At 40.6% G+C, this 7,094-nt stretch overlaps 1 long non-coding RNA gene across 1 annotated transcript; it reads right to left on the reverse strand.

The window, feature by feature from the left end:
* Nucleotides 1-4,609: 4,609 nt before the first annotated feature.
* On the reverse strand, nt 4,610-6,642 carry LOC138763165 (uncharacterized). Its single transcript, XR_011357360.1, has 2 exons — nt 6,439-6,642; nt 4,610-5,743 (listed from the first exon to the last, which is right to left on the reverse strand). It is a non-coding gene; the product is annotated as an uncharacterized lncRNA (long non-coding RNA).
* Nucleotides 6,643-7,094: the final 452 nt, after the last annotated feature.

Here is a 7,094-nt window from a genome sequence, read left to right on the forward strand (position 1 = left end):
TGTCACTGCCGCCCAGCTGGCTGCTTACCGGCTTCAGAAGTCAGGCCAACCTTTTGGTGGGAACTCCCTGCTCCCGTGTACAGATAAGGCTTTCTTCCTTTTTTTTCCTGGAGATTTTCTTACTTCTTCTTTCTCTGCCATTCTGGTCTTTTCTTTTTTTGGAGCCATCCTCAGGATCTTCTTGTTCACTTTGTCTTGCAGCCTCTCTATATTTTATTTGCTCTGCTTTGTTTTTTACTCTTTTATTCACTTTCTCCATGGAGGGCTGGTTTTCCCAGACCAGTCACTACTCCATCACATGACTCCCCACCCCCAGATTTTTAGACTTGAGGACCATGACAGTGGTGTGCCTCAGGGTTCAGTACTTGGATCCTTGCTTTTTCTAATATGTGTAAATGATTTGTTTGTAGCAAATTGAGCAGGCTTGTTGATGGCATGAAAATATGTACTAAGGTGGATAGTTAAGAAGACTACAGCACATTTAAGGGGGCCACGGACTGGCAAGGGTGTGACTGGCCCTTGCCCAGAATCCTTTTCTTTCTTTCTCAGTCTTTTTATTAATCATATTATAGGTAAACAATACATGAGGAGGATAGGAATCCATAATCAAAAGGGGAAGAAAAAATTATAGGGCATCGTATGATATAATATATTGTATTACACCACAATTAAAAAATATGTTCTCGTCTCCTCAAACTGAAATCTTCAAAGAAATAAAAATGTTATTATATAAAACCCCACCTAATCTAAGAAAATTAAAAAAAAGACTGGGCAGTCTTTCCTGAGAATTTATTAATAAAAATTAATCGTCTGGTCTTTACCAACTAAGAGAAAAGAAATAAAATATAGTTTAAAAGTGAAAATAATTATACTAACTAAAAGTCATGTGGAAAAAAGTTATAAAAGGTTACCAAGTCTCTTCAAATTTAACAGAAGTATCAAATGTAGAACTCCTAATTTTCTCTAATCTATACACTAACACTTTAGATAAAATCTTCGTATCGTTAAGTAATGAAATTGGTCTATAAGAAGGATGTTCTGTTGCTTCTTTCCCTTTTTTTTCCAAAATAAGAGAAATACTAGCCTCACAAAAAGATGAGAGAAGCATTCCTTCTTTAAATGATTCTTCAAACGCATAGCTTAGACAAGACACAAGGCATTTAGAAAAAGATTCATAAAATTCTGCTGGAAATCCATCTGGACCTGAAGATTTACCAGACTGCACAGAAGAGATAACTAGAGAGATTTAATCCTGAGAAATAGGTTCCTTCAGCCTTGTATACTTGTCCTGAGATTGGGTGGGTAAATTTATTAATTCCAAAAACTCTCCCATTGAAGTAAAATTATTCTTAAATTCAGAAATATAAAGTCTAAAATAAAATTATTTGAAAGTCTCAATAATTTTAGAATGATTGATGTCATTATGCCATCTCTCATTTGAATATTATTAATTTGGTTTTTTTACTGCAATACCTCTCAATTGACCTGCAATTAACTTAGCAGTTTTTACACCATGAATGTAAAAGTGACTTTTACTTTTCAACAATTGTTGTTCAATACATAGGTAGAAAGTTCTCTAAACTTGAGCATTACCTAATTTGAGAGAATCATTGAGTCAAAGTAGGTGGATTGGAATCTTTCCATTTAGATAAGATAGTTCTTCTAACCAGCAATGTAGAAAAGGCTACAACCCAATATGTGAAAGCGGGAACACATCCCACTTCTGGAACTATAATTTCAAAAAGAGCAGTCAGTGGGTTAAGTTGCAAACTGATATCCAGTATACCTCTCCAACATAGGGCATGACTAAAACATATGAGTTAGAGAAGCCACTTCTGATTTACATCTATCATAAATAGGACTAATGTTAGAAAAAATACGGATCAATTTGTCTTCAACATATGAGCCCGGTGTACCACTTTAAACTGAATTAAAGAATGATCAGCACATATTGAAGAGGTATTAACCAATCCAAAAATCTTCTCCCATAATTCCTCTGGAAGATGTAAATGAAGTTCCTCTTCCCAGGCACTTTTAATTTTGTCATTAGAATTTGATTCCAATCTTATAGCTTATAAATGTTACCTATTAAACCCTTATGAGAAGGATTCAAATGAAAAAAAGTATCAACTAAATCCAGTTGGTATGATGTTGGAAAGTTAGGCACTAAAGTGTTTCACATAATCCAACATCCCGTTTAACATGAGGCCAGGTAAAATGTTCCATAACTAGTTTGATTGATGCTCTTCTCCCAGGATATGATAGATAGTGAAGAGACTCAAAAATTTCCTGCCTCATAGCCACCAGCACAAAACGCCTTTGCCTTCCTGTGGAAAAATCGCAGACTAACTTTTCACCCAATTCATCTTGAAGATGGAGACCAGAGTTGATCTGGCGATACCAGATGAGATCTGGATCATTGTGCTGTGCACAAGCCATGGACATGAAATCAATGGCAGTAGTTGCATGTATGGTGTCAATGTCGCGCCAAATCTATCTGCATGAGTAGAGATGTCTGTTCTAAGCAGAAACCATGTGCCTGAGGCTAGTGGTCTGTATAAATGGTGAAAGGATGATCTTCCAATAAAAAATGGAAATGTTTCACTGACAAACGTACTATAAATTGACTCAGCTGGTGACAGCTTAGCTGAGAGAAAAAAAGCCAGTAAAAGTATGGAAGACACTAACTAAACTTGACTGCTTAACAGGGAAGGGGGCCCCATGAACTTTGGGCAGAATCCTAAGGTGACCATCACCAAAAACAAAAGGATGAGAATAGTTGGTATAGGATGCTGACAAGGGATCTTACTGAGGTCAATAAAAGAATCTAAAGTGAGAGGGAGAGATTTTGAAAGGATGTGAGAGGACAGTTCATTTCTCATTGGATGGTGGGCACATGGAATGAGCTGCCAAAGTGGACGTGACAAGTGTGTTAGCTTTCTTTAAGAAACTCTTGAATAATTACATACATGTTGAGGGGGATTGGAGAGGAATTGGCCAACAAGCAAGTAGAACTAAAGCAAGAGGGTATGTTGTTCAGTGTGGATGTTGGGCCTATTTCCGTGCTATAGGACTTCAGAGATGCAAGTATAACATGAGACAGAGTGACATTACTGCCTGTGGTTTACCAATGATGTAGCCTTCTCATGCAATCATCCTCCATTCACTGAGTGTGGCCACAGAATTTGCAAGCAGGAAACAAAATGACAATACTGAAAATAAATGCCAAATTATGATTTAATATCCAGACCCACCTCTTCCCAAATTACTAAAAAAACAGATGACCTGCACGATTGATGATTACCAAAAGAATCTAAAGACATATTTCACTTTTCAGGGTATATACAGTTACAATCTGTAATAGTGTTAAACAAGAAAATCTCTTGATTTCTCTTCTACCCTATCACCTGCATCGACCTATGACTTCTTACCTGTAAGCCTGTGTATCTCCCCCTGCCCCTTCCTCCCTTTTCTCCCCCTGCTCCCACCTTTTAATTCAGGCACATGGTTTCTGTTTAGAATCATGGAACTTTATTGCACAAAAACAGGCCCTTCGGCCCTTCTAGTCTGTGCCAAACTATTATTATGCCTAGTCCCACTGACCTGCACCTAGCTGATAGCCTCCATACCCCTCCCATCCATGTACCTGTCCAAATTTGTCTTAAATGTTAAAATTGATCCCATGTTCACCACTTCAGCTGGAAGCTCGTTCCACACTCCCACTACTCTCTCTGTGAAGAAGCTCCCCCCTAATGTTCCCCCTTAACTTTTCCCCTTTCACTCTTAACCCACGTCCTCTGTTTGTATCTCCCCTAACCTCGGCGGAAAAAGTCTACTGCATTTACTCTATCTATACCTTTCATAATTTTGTACACCTCTATCAAATCTCCCCTCATTTTTTCTATGCTCCAGGGAATAAAGTTCTAAATTTTTTTTAGACCTACAGCACAGTAACAGGCCATTTCAGTCCATGAGTCCGTGCCACCCAATTAACCTACAAACCCTGATATGTTTAAAACCATGAGAGGAAACCGGAGACCCTGGAGGAAACACACGCAGACATGGGAAGAACATACAAACTCCTTACAGACAGCATAGGATTTGAACTCTGGTCCTGATCACTGGCACTGCAAACTGTGCTGCTAACCTATTTAACCTTTCCCTGTAACTCAGTTACCCAAGTCCCAGCAACATCCTAGTAAATCTTTCCTGCACTCTTTCAGTTTTATTGATATCTTTCCTGTAGTTAGGTGACCAAAACTACACACAATAAACCAAATTTGACCTCACCAATGTCTATACAACTTTACCATAACATCTCAACTCCTATACTCAATACTTTATACCTGACAAAGCGCCCAAAACTGATTACCCTCTACTTTCTATGGTTGTTCCATAACCTGATGAGTTTCTCCAGCTCGTTTGTGTCTTGCATAAGATCTGTAATATATTGCTTAAAAGAATGGTGGAAGTATATTTAGTCTTGGCTTTGAAAAATAATTTGGATAATTAATTGAAGGGCAAGAACACTACAGGGTTATGTGGATAGAGTGAGAATAAGGACCAATGGGAATCTCCTACAAAAGCTTGCAAAGGTCAATGGGCTAGATTTCTATGATGAGGAACTCCAAGTTTATTTATCAGCCGATTGTACAGTACAACCTAACAAAACAGCGTTCTCCGGTCCTCCATGCAAAAGCATGCAAACACATAGCCAGACATAACATACATACAGACATCTGATACATATGCAGAACATATACTGTATACATTTATATTAAAAAATGACAACATAAAGAAGGGTTTAGGCCCAAAATATCTTTTTCTCCTACTGATTTCCTATAGCAGTTTTGTGTTTTTACAGATGTCTGTAGAGCTCGTTGAAAGAACCAAAGACTTGTTGATCCAAACCAAGGCTTTTATTAGCAAAAGACAGGAGCTCTTCACAGGTGGCCGACCAGTCCGGAATGATCTGACCTGGCTAGGGATACAACCCTTTAAGGCCCAGACAGTAGGCGTGGCTAAGCTCTCAGCCAATCGCTGTAAGCAGTCATTACACTCTAGATACTGTAACTATATACATTGGTGATAGGTCTGTATTATCACAATGTCCATAATGATTCTCTGGTTTGATACTGTCAGTCTAGTTCTCTCATTCACAACGTTGCCTCAGTTCACCAAGCCATTATATGTATAGTACTGGCAGGATGAAATTGAAGAATCACTCATTTCCACCAGTCAAATTGCTGCATTACAGCATTGTCACCATTATAATGATACTGTGTCAAGATGTAGCAAAGTTACTACCCTCCACAATATTCTATCATCAAATCACTCCATTACAAGCAACACATGCTGGATCACACATTTCGATCATTAGTGAGGTAGTGTCTGAGGTTCATTGTTCATTCAGAAATCTGATGGCAGAGGGGACGAAGCTGCTTTTGTACCATTGAGTGTTCATCTTCAGGCTCCTGTACCTCCTCCTGATGGTAGCAGTGAGAAGAGGGTGTGGTCTGGGTCACTTATGAATCTCTAGGGGTCATTTGCTGTAACCGGTGCTCACGACGTGGCTTCCTCTACATCGAGGAGGAAGGACACAGTCTGAGAGATCGTTCCATTGAGTACCTTCACACTGCTGGAATAGCAAGGACCTTCCAGTGGCCAACTACTTCAATTCCACACGCCATTCCCACACAGTCACGTCTGTCCATAACTTCATGAACTGCCAAACCAAAGCTATCTGTAAATTGGAGGAACAACATCTAAATTCATTTTGAGCACTCTCCAACTAGAAGGCATTTACATCCTTCTCTAATTTCTCTTAAAGCCTTCCTTCATCCTTCTCTTTCCCTCATCCTCTGTCTCCTTTCTTCCAGCTCCCCACCCCTTTCCCATCCATCTCCTATCAAAGATCTACCCTCTCCTCATTATATCTCATACTTTTCTCTTTTACCCTCCCACCAGCATCTTAACTCTTAACCATTGATCCTTGCCCTGGTTTCTTCTCCCCCTGCCCCTTCCTCCCTCCTTTTCTGTTTCCCCCCCCCCCCCCACCTTCTTATAAAGGTGCCTACTTGTTTATTGCTCATACCTTGACGAAGGCCTCAGGCCTGAAACATTGGTCACACTTTATTTCCTATAGAAAACAGAACACTATAGCACAGTACAGACCCTTCAGCCCTCAATGTTGTGTTGACATATATATTCCTACCTCATAACCTTTTATTTTTCTTTCATCTTCATGCTTGCTGAAGAGTCTCTAACATTTTGGTCTCCACCACCACCTCTGGTAAGGTATTCCAGACACCCACAATTCTCTGTGTAAAAAAATTACCCCTGATACCTCTGCTAAACTTTCCTTCCTTCACTTTATACAGATGCCCTCTGGTGTTTGCTACTCCTGCCCTGTAAATAGGTGCTGGCTGTCTACCTTACCTTTGCCTCTCAGAATCTTGTAGCCCTCTATCAAGTCACATCTCATCCCTCTTCGCTCCGAAAAAAAAAGTCCTAGCTCTGTTATCCTTGCCTTGTAAGACATTTTCCAATCCAGGCAACATTCTAGTAAATCTGTGCACCCTCTCCACATCCTTCTTATAATGAGGTTACCGAACTGAACACAAGTTCAGAACACACGTGTGGTCTCACCGGAGATTTGATGAGTTGCAACATGACCTTTCATCTCTTGAACTCAATCCCCCGACTGATGACCATCCCATAGACCTTCTTAACGATCCTACCAACCTGCGCGGCAGCCTTGAGACTTGTGTGGATTTGGACCCCAAGGTCCCTCTGTATCTCCGTACTGTTAAGTTCCGATCATGAAGCCTGCACTCAGCCTTATGGTTTGTCCTTTCAATAAAATCAGACGCACAGCCGATGATGTCATTGCGGGGCAGAATGGTCACTGCTCTGAGGATGACGCCGCGATCAGTGCGGGGCTGAGTGAGTGTTGGGTGTCGCTCTGATGATGACGCCGCGAAGCTGGGCGCCGTTCAGACGATGTCGGTGCGGGGTTGAGTGAGGGATGGGTGTCGCTCTGATGATGACGCCGCGATCAGTGCGGGGCTGAGTGAGGGATGGGTGTCGCTCTG

This window comes from Narcine bancroftii, chromosome 5 (genome assembly GCF_036971445.1).
Source record: "Narcine bancroftii isolate sNarBan1 chromosome 5, sNarBan1.hap1, whole genome shotgun sequence".
NCBI lineage: Eukaryota > Metazoa > Chordata > Chondrichthyes > Torpediniformes > Narcinidae > Narcine > Narcine bancroftii.